Source organism: Gigantopelta aegis, chromosome 9, assembly GCF_016097555.1.
Source record: "Gigantopelta aegis isolate Gae_Host chromosome 9, Gae_host_genome, whole genome shotgun sequence".
Taxonomy (NCBI): Eukaryota; Metazoa; Mollusca; class Gastropoda; order Neomphalida; family Peltospiridae; genus Gigantopelta; species Gigantopelta aegis.
The window spans coordinates 83,678,877-83,692,207 of record NC_054707.1 but is presented as its reverse complement, the minus strand read 5'-3'; positions in this window follow the sequence as shown (position 1 = coordinate 83,692,207).

Below are 13,331 nucleotides of genomic sequence, written 5' to 3'. Positions count from 1 at the left end.
GCTAAAAGTAAAACTACTCACATGGGAATTAATTGAATTTTAATGTCCACGATGTAGAGTGCTGACATGACTGCACAGTTAGCAATAATTGGTATATGCGGGGGAGAACACCAAATAAAGAACATATGAGAAAAAGAGGTTCTGAAATTTATTATTTGAACTGTTAATCTGGGTGAAAACGGAAAGATAGTGAATCTGACTATTTGAACTGTTAAACTGGGTAAAAAAAGAGATAGTTGATTTGACTATTTGAACTGTTGAACTGGGTAAAAACAGACAGTTGATTTGATTGTTTGAACTGTTAAAATGGGTAAAAAAGAGATAGTGGATTTGATTGTTTGAACTGTTAAACTGGGTAAAAACGAGATAGTGGACCTGACTATCTGAACTGTTAAACTGGGTAAAAAGGAAATAGTGGACCTGACTATTTGAACTGTTAAACTGGGTAAAAAGGAGATAGTGGACCTGACTATTTGAACTGTTAAACTGGGTATAAAGGAGATAGTGGACCTGGCTATTTGAACTGTTAAACTGGGTAAAAAGGAGATAGTGGACCTGACTATTTGAACTGTTAAACTGGGTTAAAAGGAGTTAGTGGACCTGACTATCTGAACTGTTAAACTGGGTAAAAAGGAGATAGTGGACCTGACTATTTGAACTGTTAAACTGGGTATAAAGGAGATAGTGGACCTGGCTATTTGAACTGTTAAACTGGGTAAAAAGGAGATAGTGGACCTGACTATTTGAACTGTTAAACTGGGTAAAAAGGAGATAGTGGACCTGACTATCTGAACAGTTAAACTGGGTAAAAAGGAGATAGTGGAACTGACAATTTGAACTGTTAAACTGGGTAAAAAGGAGATAGTGGACCTGACTATCTGAACTGTTAAACTGGGTAAAAAGGAGATAGTGGACCTGACAATTTGAACTGTTAAACTGGGTAAAAAGGAGATAGTGGACCTGACTATCTGAACTGTTAAACTGGGTAAAAAGGAGATAGTGGACCTGACTATTTGAACTGTTAAACTGGGTAAAAAGGAGATAGTGGACCTGACTATCTGAACTGTTAAACTGGGTAAAAAGGAGATAGTGGACCTGACTATCTGAACTGTTACACTCGATAAAAAGGAGATAGTGGACCTGACTATCTGAACTGTTACACTGGGTAAAAAGGAGATAGTGGACCTGAATATCTGAACTGTTACACTGGGTAAAAAGGAGATAGTGGACCTGACTATCTGAACTGTTAAACTGGGTAAAAAGGAGATAGTGAACCTGACTATTTGAACTGTTACACTGGGTAAAAAGGAGATAGTGGACCTGACTATTTGAACTGTTAAACTGGGTAAAGGGACTGAACACTTGCGGTTCTCTTCTTGAGACATTACTCTAGTGTGGGGAATCGACTGGAATGTCATCCTCGATGATCGGTTATAATTCGTGTGTAACAACAAATCTCCAAACTCCAACCCCACCATATCCACGTTAATTACATCAACTGCATCGATCTCCAAACTCCAACCCCGCCATATTCACGTCAATTGCATCATCTGCACCGATCTCCAAACTCCAACCCCGCCATATTCACGTTAATTGCATCATCTGCACCGATCTCCAAACTCCAACCCGGCCATATTCACGTTAATTACATCAACTGCACCGATCTCCAAACTCCAACCCCGCCATATTCACGTTAATTACATCATCTGCACCGATCTCCAAACTCCAACCCCGCCATATTCACGTTAATTACATCATCTGAACCGATCTCCAATCTCCAACCCCGCCATATTTACGTTAATTGCATCATCTACACCGATCTCCAAACTCCAACCCGGACATATTCACGTTAATTACATCATCTGCACCGATCTCCAAACTCCAACCCCGCCATATTAACGTCAATTACATCATCTGCACCGATCTCCAAACTCCAACCCCGCCATATTCACTTTAATTACATCACCTGCACCGATCTCCAAACTCCAACCCCGCCATATTCACGTTACTTACATCACCTGCACCGATCTCTAAACTCCAACCCCGCCATATTCACGTTAATTACATCATCTACACCGATCTCCAAACTCCAACCCCACCATATGTACGTTAATTACATCATCTACATTGGATGAACAATTATATTGAATATTTGCCCACACAGTCGATAATGTTTGTGTGATAAGATCTTCACAGCGGTAGGGCCCAACGGATCAAGTGTCCGGGATTATAACCAACCATTAGCACAGCGCTATGGTACTCTATACACGTCCGGGATTATAGCCAACCTTTAGAACAGCGCTGTGGTACTCTATACACGTCCGGGATTATAACCAACCATTAGCACAGCGCTATCGTACTCTATGCACGTCCGGGATTATAACCAACGATTAGAACTGCGCTATAGTACTCTATGCACGTCCGGGATTATAACAACCATTAGAACAGCGCTATAGTACTCTATACACGTCCGGGATTATAACCAACCATTAGAACAGCGCTATAGTACTCTATACACGTCCGCGATTATAACCAACCATTAGCACAGCGCTATAGTACTCTATACACGTCCGGGATTATAACCAACCATTAGAACAGCGCTATAGTACTCTATGCACGTCCGGGATTATAACCAACCATTAGAACAGCGCTATAGTACTCTATGCACGTCCGGGATTATAACCAACCATTAGCACAGCGCTATAGTACTCTATGCACGTCCGGGATTATAACCAACCATTAGAACAGCGCTATGGTACTCTATGCACGTCCGGGATTATAACCAACCATTAGCACAGCGCTATGGTACTCTATGCACGCCCGGGATTATAACCAACCATTAGCACAGCGCTATGGTACTCTATGCACGCCCGGGATTATAACCAACCATTAGAACAGCGCTATGGTACTCTATACACGTCCGGGATTATAACCAACCATTAGAACAGCGCTATAGTACTCTATGCACGTCCGGGTGCTTAGTCGGACGTGCCATTGTTTACTGAGCCTGGAGACAGTTTTATAGCGTCTAGCAGTCCTCCTACCAATACAGTAGGAACAATATCTCGCGTCTAGCCCAGCGAGAACTATACAGTGGCAGTCCTCCTACCAGTACAGTGGAAACAATATCTCGCGTCTACCTCGGCGAGCACTATACAGTGGCAGTCCTCCTACCAGTACATTGGGAAAAATATCTCGCGTCTAGCCCGGCGAGCACTGTACAGTGGCAGTCCTCCTACCAGTACAGTGGGAACAATATCTTGCGTCTATCCCGGCGAGCACTATACAGTGGCAGTCCTCCTACCAGTACAGTGGGAAAAATATCTCGCGTCTACCTCGGCGAGCACTATACAGTGGCAGTCCTCCTACCAGTACAGCGGAAACAATATCTCGCGTCTAGCCCGGTGAGCAATATACAGTGGCAGTCCTCCTACCAGTACAGTGGGAACAATATCTCGCGTCTAGCCCGGCGAGCAATATACAGTGGCAGTCCTCCTACCAGTACAGTGGAAACAATATCTCGCGTCTACCTCAGCGAGCATTATACAGTGGAAGTCCTCCTATCAGTACAGTGGGAACAATATTTCGCGGTCAGCATCGTTTTCGTTCTATGATTTTTTTGTTATCTCCTTAAAAGTAAATACTGTCAAGGTGTTTCAGTGTTTTTGAAAGAAAGATGTTAATGTTGAAGGTGAAGTTTCTATCAGATGTAAGGAGCGAGACACAACCCAGTGGTAAGCGCTGGCCTGACACGTGAATGGACCCCGTCAGTGGACCCATTGGGCTATTTCTCCTTCCAGCCGGTGCACTACAACTGGCATATCAAAGACCGTGGTGTGTGCTATCCTGTCTGTGGGATGGTGCATGCCCACCTCGCTACTAATGAAAACATGTAGCGGGTTTCCTATGTAAAACTATATGTCAGAATTTTAACTTGACTAAAAGATAAGATACACGTAGCGAGGTAATAAATAGATTATTATACATATGGTTCAAAATATCGTGGTTGCCAAGTTTGATCATTAAAGCAAGAAGTTGTCAGTACAAACAAGTTAATGGTAGTAAAACTGCTGTAATATGTAACGGGAGTAAATATTTGTGCAATTAGTTTATTTTAATATTTACTGTATGTATTTTATTTCCGTATTCTAGGTTACGATATTCTGTTTAGAATACCGGTATCGTATTTCGTGTGGACAATGCCCTAGTTTATTATCGGCACGACAGCCAATGATGTTGTTTTATTTTATCATGTGATGTTTCATGTGATGCAACATTATTTTATCATGTGATGTTTCATGTGATGCAACATTCACATACACGGACAATACCGCACTATTTCAATAAAGAAAGGTCTGTCTTTTCCTGCTGCATCGCCTTTATTGATCACCATTGAACACACAGCACAGATTTCCATCTGACACACAGTCGTGTTTATCTCTTTGTGACACTATAATGCTGTCGGAAATAGAATAAAAATGATTTTCGTCGATTATTTCTTACATATTAAACAGACAAGTAAACATTTTGTAAATATATATTTAATTATAGTCTACCTAACTTAGCATTTACTTGTTTTGGCTCTCATTGATGTACAAGGTGGTGTTTACTCTTGGAATTAAAAAAATATGTCCGTAAACAGGTGATTTGTGCACTTTATTGGAACAGACTATAACAAAGTTTGGTCAACATATGTCAATTATTTCATTGCTGTTACAATATGTGAGGGACCGTTTTGATTATGGTTTACCCCTATTCCTCTCCAAAACAAAACATTTGTAAACATTTATAAGTAACTTTTGAGCAAAACTGTCAAGAACCATTTTGAGTTTGTGATCTATTTTCCGGTATTAAAGGTGCTATCTCAAAGTTGCATAATGACAGCTATTGCAAATCATGTTTTTATTAAATTTTGCTTTAATATTTAAAGACTACACCTTTAACTATATGCCCATAAATAATTATAGGAAATGATTTTATCTACTAGTAGAAAATACATTTTTATTGGAGAATCTTTATCACAAACAGATGCTCACACATAACTTCTGATATAGCACCTTTAAGTGGTTGCAAGTTTGTGTAAATTTCTACTGTATTTATATTGAATTTACATTCACTAAATATGCTGGTCAAAATTAATAATGTATGCAGCTATTCAAAATAATCAGTTAACTTGCAGTTTTAAATTAAGTTTGTTTAAGGGTAAATGAAATTGACACATATCAATCAAAATCTGTTCCAATAAAGGTCACAAATCTCCTGTTTACTGACATCTTTATTTTAATTTCAAGAGTAAACACCACCTTGTACATCAGTGAGAGCCCAAACAAGTAACTGCTACATTAGGTAGAGTATCATTAAATAGGTATTTACAAAATATTTACTTGTCAGTTTAATATGAAAGAAATAATTAACGAAAATAATTTTAATTCTCTTTCCGACACTACTTTAGTCAACCACAACGAAGAGTTGTTTTTATGATAAAATGTAGCGGATTTCCTCTCTAACACTATGATAAAATTACCAAATATTTGACATCCAATAGCCGATGATTAATGAATCAATGTGCTCTAGTGGTGTCGTTACACAAAACAAACTTTTTTTGTGATTGTCGGGCACTTGTCGTTTTGAGACGGCCCCTGGAAAACGGAATGGCTGAGTGGGCGATCATGTGACGCAACGTCACGATATAGGTCGGCGAACTTAGAATTCTGCTGTCCGGAGTTTGCCGAAGCTTAGCTGAATGTGGGTGCTGTCGGGTTTCTTTCTGTAGTGTGTGTATTAGTGATTAATATCTGAATTTTTTAAATCAAGTAACTCGAAAATGGTCGATGTAAGTGTATTTGACGTCAAACATAGGATTGTTGTGGTATTAGAGTGGAAATCTTTTCCAACTTTTTGGTTGTCAGCAATTGCCAAAAAAATACATAGCTTGGTCTCTGATTGTAATGAGAGCGTGTTTATGTCCAAATGTCCGTCTAGCTCTCTTACAGTCAGAGTACTCGGGCTAGGGTTAAAAGAGAAGTGGGCGGGATTATGCGTAGATCAGAACGAAAGCGAGGCAATACGTCATCGATGAGAGTTATCAAAGACTTCCAGCAGTACCGGTACACGTGTTGATTCTTTGGTTGTGCCTTTCAGTCGTCTTTGTTTGTCTCCAGGTTTATCGGAAATTTAATTTACAAGATAATTATTATTAATATTATTATTATTATTATTATTATTATTATATACAGTCGGCGTAATTATATGATGGTTAACTGCGTAGTGTTTTAAATGCAACAGTAACAGAAATGCATCCCAAGAAACGGGAAATAGGCCAAAATTGTGAATTTGATTTCCCCAAAACAAGTATGTACTTAAGATATACATTAAATAAAGGTATTCCAATTTGTTCACATATGAATATTTAAACTTCACATTTATTTACCTATAATTACCAAATTAATTTTCACCGACAGCCCATAGCGATTTCATACTAACATCTCTTGATCTAGATGGTTTTGTTAACTCCATAACAAAACAGCTTCAAAACGTGAATTGATACATTAGTTAACAATGTTTATCGTCAGTTCAGTATGTTGCCATTAAAATTCAAATGCTAACACTTTGGTAGGAACAAGTGTCAACATATGTACTGTGGCCAGAAGGAATGATGGTTAATTAGTTTTAAAGCTAATGTCCACTATTGAAACATAATAAAATTGCACTTTGCAATGCTTTCTGTATGTCATATTAAAAATACTCTGCACCAAATAACTGTTTACCTACCCTGGGTTTCTGCCAGATTGTACGGAGGGTAAAATTACATGTATGTACTAAAACATCTCGGAAATTAATGGATATATTTTGTTTTAATTTTTAGATAGATTATAGTAAGAGAATTGCTGTTTAAAATTTGTAAATATGCATGGAATAAAATATCCAATAAAAAAAAATTCAAACCCATATATATATATATTACCCCAGAAACCATTTGGTAATGTCAGGGTTAGGGGCCCTGAAATCATTACTTACAGTATGAGTCTATAATACAACTACTTATAGGCCTATATGTCAGGGATCTATCCAGACATTCTCTGGTACCCAAAAAGGTCCCCCTCCCAAAAGAAACAGGCATTGAAAATTCCCAATTTATCTTCATTGTTTATTTTGTTTTCTCAATTTCATCTGCTATGGGACCCTAGTGAAAAATCCTGGACAAATCCCTGCATGTACATATATAAATATGCATGTATAGAGGTTATTCTCAACAAGGGAAGCAAAATGCTGTGACGTGAATAACCTCTATTAAAAATAACCAATATACAATACCTTTACATTACAGGTTTCATATGGGTAGATAAAAAATAAGAGAGAATGTTCAAGTCAAGAAAGAGAGAGAGAGAGAGAGAGAGAGAGAGAGAGAGAGAGAGAGAGAGAGAGAGAGAGAGAGAGAGAGAGAGAGAGAGAGAGAGAGAGAGAGAGAGAGAGAGAGAGAGATAATAATAAATAAAGAGTAAAGAAGACAGATTTCCAAACTATAACCATCAACCATTAGTTTCGAAGAAAATTTGCCATGGTCTACAAACTTCTTCAAATTCACTGAACTGACATTTTTTATACAATATATATTTTTCAATTTGCAATTTATCTTTTATTATATTTTGAAGTGCCTCAACATTTAGTCCGGACTTCTGAATTTTCATTCCATAAATGTAATATTTTACATTAATAATTAGCCAATTAATAAATCTGTATTTTTGATTTGTAAGTCCAAACAAAACTATATTTTTGTCCAATGAGATGTGTTCATCTTTGGCTTGTAACCAATATTCAACAGCTTTCCAGACTTCAGCAACTTTTGTACAATTATAAAACAAATGTTCCAATGTTTCTGGTTGGAGATTACAAAAATGACAAATATCAGAATCTATATATTTTATTTTATGCAAAAAAGTATTTGTTGCTATAGTTCTGTGTAAGATTTTATACTGGAACCCCATTAAAGATGGGTCTTTTAAAACTGAAAATGTTAAACTGTAATAATATCTCCATATTTGTGGAGAAAACGTACAACCCAATTTACAATATTTTATTTGTGATGTAGGTATTACTTTATTCCTGTTCAATAATTGGTATATTGTTTTACATCCCTTTGCATCTTTTAGAAAAATTCTTAGATTGAAAGGGAAAATTGGATTGTTCAAAGGTACAAATATTTGGTTATCAGTTTTAATATTGCCAATAAATGTTCTGATTGCTCTTATTAAAGTGGCATATTCTTAAAAAACTGATTTTATATTGTATCTTGCTTCACAAACTTCATAATCCATAAACTGTCCTTGCTCATTCAATAAATCTTGTATAAAAATTATGCCTTTTTCAATATAGTGTTTATACAATATAGGTTTATCATCTTTAATGATATGTCTATTATACCAAATATTTGCACTCATTATTTCATCATTATTTTCCCCAAGTCTATTTTTGTTGTATCTTTAACCAACTTTGTAATACATTTTTCCAAAACAGATTTTTAATTAGTTTTTGTTTTTTCTGAAGGAAATAATCTCAGTAATTTAAAAAAATGTCTGTCTTTAGTCCTGTTATTGCCTGGAATAGAGGTTTCCATTTTGAATTTGAGGTAAAAAGTCATATATATATTTTTTTTATTTTTGTTTTTGTTTTTATTACGTACCCTCAAATTATTTTCTGGCAGAAAGCCTGCTACCTTTGACAGAGGTTGAAACAATTGGTCGTCTAATTTTCGACTGTTAACATAAAATAATATAATTAATCACTTTTGGCATCTAGCAATTTAAAGCAAAATTAACAATAGTTACCACTTGGAATAAACATCATATATTCTTCTTCATGAATGATTAAATAAAATACCACTGGATATATTGTAATTGTTTTGTTTATTCCAATATATAAAAAAAAATGTGTTTTATGTCAGTATGTGGAGCAAACTACATGAAACAGTTGGTTTTAAATCATGATTACAAAATCTTAAAGATAAAAGGAACTGGCTCCTAACCTCAGCCTCTACATATTATTTACATTTGTACAGGCCTGCAAGAACGATATTTGAAGTGTGTGTGTGTGTGTGTGTGTGTGTGTGTGTGTGTGAATACAGTATCTAGTGAGGGATACGAACTAGATTTTCATCTTTATATCATCTTTATTTATGTAGAGTAGTGAACATTTAAAACATACATTTTCATCCTCAAGTGTGGGATGGAGATCTGAACAAGCCCCTAGGCCCGCCCCTCCCCAGTTCCTACGGTCCTGATGTATTTTATATTAAAGGGACATTCCTGAGTTTGCTGCATAAAATAGTTCTACGATTAAACTTACATATTAAATATATTTTCTTGTTTAGAATATCAGTGTCTGTGTATTTAATGTGTTTCTGGTCGTCTTAATATTTGTAAGAAGCTCAAACTGGATTTTGTCTTAAATAATTGGGTACGTACGAAAAACAAATATTTTAGGAAATAAAATAAAATTTAACCTAGTACAAATATTAGAACAATCAGAAACACGTTTAATATACAGCCACTAATATTTTATGCAGAAAAATATATTTGATATGTAATTACAGTCGTTAAAAAGTCTCTGTTAGTCGATAACATCTTTAAAATGGCAGCAAACTCAGGAATGTCCCTCTAATAAATGCAAAGACTACATAAAGATATTGTCGATAGGACCTATTACTTTTAAAGTGATTGTCAGTATGTGGCAAAATTGTAACATTTTCCAACATTTCCGTGTTTCTGTGCCAGGCTGTGGACAATTTTGGCAGACGGGTAACACATTTTCTTAATAATAAAAAATACACAGTTTAACCAAACACATTAAAACTTGCAGGATAACTAGTTAAGATAACAAAGAAAATTGTGCTAATTTTAGTTTTTTGTTAAAAGTATTATATCAGGGCCGTCTTTGCATTTTCCTCTAACCGTTTAAGGACTTTTAGACTATTAACTACTCAGTTGCTCCCCCCCCCCCCCCCCCCCCCCCCCCCCCACACCCCAACAAAAAATCCTAGCTACGGCCCTGTATATCTTGCTTTTGTGATGAGGGGACGCTTTTTTGCAAATTTGCGAAATTGGCCTCTGGAATATCCACTGACGTGTCATGTTTACATCTATGCTGAACAAGATTTATGATGAAATATTATTACATTTTGTGTGTTTTTCTTCTAATTAGGTCCATTTGCTTCAGTTTACCTTAAAAAAGTCATACAAAATTGTTTAACAAAATGCTTGTTGTATGCTAGTCTATGGCCGTGTGGCTTACTCGTCTTCGTCGGCAGTTGGGGGCGGGACGTAGCCCAGTGGTAAAGCGGTCTGGGATCGATCCCCGTTGGTGGGCCCATTGGGCTATTTCTCGTTCCAGCCAGTGCACTACAACTGGTATATCAAAGGCCGTGGGATGTACTACCCTGTCTATGGGATGGTGCATATAAAAGATCCCTTGCTTCTAATCGAAAAGAGTAGCCCATGAAATGGCGACAGCGGGTTTCCTCTCTCAATTTGTGTGGTCCTTAACCATATGTCTGACGCCATATAACCGTAAATAAAATGTGTTGAGTGCGTCGTTAAATAAAACATTTCTTTCTTTCGTCGGCAGTTGATTCGTCCGAATTTTCTTCTAAGACAACATTTCCAGGATCAGGAACAAAGTCTCTGATAAGTTTTTCAAACTGATACGGTTTGATGCCATTAGCACCTGCAGGGTTAAAAATTAACATGAAAACCATGGTCGCCAGCAGGGCCAGTTGAAGACAAATCTTACTGGCCCTTCTCAAATTATCACGTTGTAATTTAAATGCACAGCCAAAATCAAAACTAGAATATTCTTTGTTGAATAATAATCATGTGCTCCCTGTATGTAGTCTGTTTCCTTCAAAAGGAAACCAGTGAATTGGCATGTAACTTCATAATGAATACAGTTAAAATTCATATAAAACATGTTATCAAGTTTTAAACCCATACCAACTCAAATAACATTTTTGAAAAAAAAAAAGAAACCCAGTATAAATAAAAATAATTATTTACAAATTACCATTAAATTATGATAAATCTCATTTTTAATACAGGGGTGAAAACAAAATGCTAGAACAGCCGAGGTATGGAGCTTGACTTGTATTGCAATACAAAGAGAATAAAGGTAGAACTGCGCGTGCTTTAGTATATAAACCTAGTCTCAGGGTGGCAGTCCTCTTTGTGGCGATGTAAGAAGGGGTACAATCTCCAGTATCCAGTAAATGCTACAGTAGTAGGCTACTAATAAAATAAATATCAAAAGAAAAAAAAAATCTGTCAAAAACCCCCAACATTATACCAAAATATAAGATGTACTTAGTTATTATATTACATAGCATAACGGTGTACTTATTGTTTACTACAGTAATATTTGGACTGACGTTTGGAATAAGCCCTGGGCTGTAGTAATGAAAAAGATCATTGCTATTTATATGTTTATGTGCATGCGCTCACGTTAGTGTGAGTTAAAACTACAAGATAAGAGTTTGATTTTGTCCCAGAATAATGTAAGCTAATTAAATATGATTCCTTTTTACCATAACAATGAATAACAATTGTCAAATAGTAGCTCTACTAGATAATTATGGTGTATCCAGTCCATTCTAAGCAGACGACTTCTAGATTTAAAAACATACATGCAATGTCTTCAATACGTTTTGAGCTCTATTTTCAGAAGACCCGGTGTAAAAGGAACGCAGGTCCGTAGGAACCGACGTCCGTTGGACCTCGCTTCCCAAGGAGCAGTAGTCCTATCGGACCTCCATAGCTTAAGAACCATAGTCCTACCCGGACTTTCATACCTGATTTATTTTAAAGTTGTTTTTATCCTAGGACTTGTATTCCTACCGGACTTAAATTCCTTCTACAGCAGTGACAGAAATACTCGTCCGGCAAATTAGATGTCCGTTTGTTATACTCTGCAATTTGCACGAACTGCCAGAAAGTCACGAGAAAAAAAGTGAGGTATTGGCAGCCGTCCCTAGTAGTGTGATGGATAAGTGTACGAATCTCTTAAGATTATTGTGGGTTCAAATCTCTATGTCAAAATATTATTTTTAAGTTTGAGTATTAACTTAATTATTTTTTTACGTCATAGACTTGTGGATCAGATACGTGAGTGAATTTTTGTAATCGTCTTTACATTTTTGTCAGCATATTGAAGTAGGACGAATATCTTGCTTTTTTCAAAAGTATATAATGCAACTACAGATATAAAGTAGGCTATGTGTTCATTTTTGGGTATGGCGCTATGGAATTGAATGCAACCACAGTCGACATGGGGTATGGGGGGGGGGGGGGGGGGCTCCCCCAGACAGAAAATGGGTGAAGTTTAGGGTTAGGGTTAAGAAAATCATACAGTAATGATAAGAGTAATTCATTTTGTCAAAAAGTCAACTTAAAAAAAAAAAATCTGCAAAAAAGTTAGGTATGGCGCCATACCCATTTTACCCTCTGGCAGAAACCCTGATATATATATATATATATATACTCTTCAAAAGAAGAAACGCAAAACCACATTGTCGTAACATTTGGAGAATTGATTTAATTATTGAATGGTGAGTCCGATAATTACCAAATGTTGCAGGATTGTTCACAATTCACTCTAGTCCATTGTGAATAAGTGATAGGACACACCACCAAGGTCAAGGTCATCTGGAGTCAATACCGGGTGTGGCCTCCGCGTGTGTTGACAACTGCCTGGCACCGCCTGCCCATTGAAGCAACCAGAGTACGGATGACGTCCCGGGGGATGGTGGCCCACTCGGCCTGCAAGGCTGCTGCCAGCTCGGGCAGGGTCTGGGGCTGTGGTTGTCGCTGTCGGTCCAACTCGTCCCATAGATGCTCAATTGGGTTCAAATCCGGTGATATCGATGGCCAAGGAAGGACATTAATGTTGTTGTTCTGTAGGAAAGCCGTTGTGAGACGTGCTGTGTGAGGCCTGACGTTGTCTTGTTGGAACACTGCGTTGGCGTTGGCCATAACTGGAACGATGTGTGGCCGGAGGATCTGGTCAGTGTAGCCCTGTGCATTCAGGTTGCCCTGCACGTGGACCAGGTCAGTTCTGCCAGTGTGTGAGATGGCTGCCCATACCATGACACTACCCCCGCCGAATCTGTCCACTTCCTGCACGCAGTTTGCCGCATAACGTTCACCACGACGCCTATACACGCGACATTTTCCATCATGACGTCGGAGTAGAAATCGGGACTCGTCACTGAACCACACCTGTCTCCATCGCAGTTGAGGCCATTGTCGATGAATCTGGCACCACTGCAGTCGGAGTCGACGGTGTTG